Genomic DNA, 328 nt, shown 5'->3' on the forward strand with positions numbered 1-328 from the left:
TGCTCGGGGTGCTCTGGATCCGGCCGCTTCCCCTCCAGGAGGGCAGCCAGGTCCCTGGGCTGCACCTGTGGGGCAGAGGGTGGGACGGGCACCTGCCCTTGGGGTGGTGGGATCCTGGTTACAGATGCTCGTGGGGGACCCGGAGGGGGGGGGTGGCCGTGCCCCACTGCAGGGCTGCCTGCAGGGCCGGAGCAGCTCCGGAGGCTGCTGGAAGTGTGACCGGTCCTGCTCGTGGTGCTCGTCCTCCACAGGGCGGCAGGGACCAGTGAGGGCACCGTAGCAGTGTCCACCTCGAGGGGAGTCCCAGAGCCTGGCGGGGGAGAGGGGC

This window comes from Phaethon lepturus, unplaced genomic scaffold (genome assembly GCF_000687285.1).
Source record: "Phaethon lepturus isolate BGI_N335 unplaced genomic scaffold, ASM68728v1 scaffold35662, whole genome shotgun sequence".
In the NCBI taxonomy this organism is placed as follows: Eukaryota; Metazoa; Chordata; class Aves; order Phaethontiformes; family Phaethontidae; genus Phaethon; species Phaethon lepturus.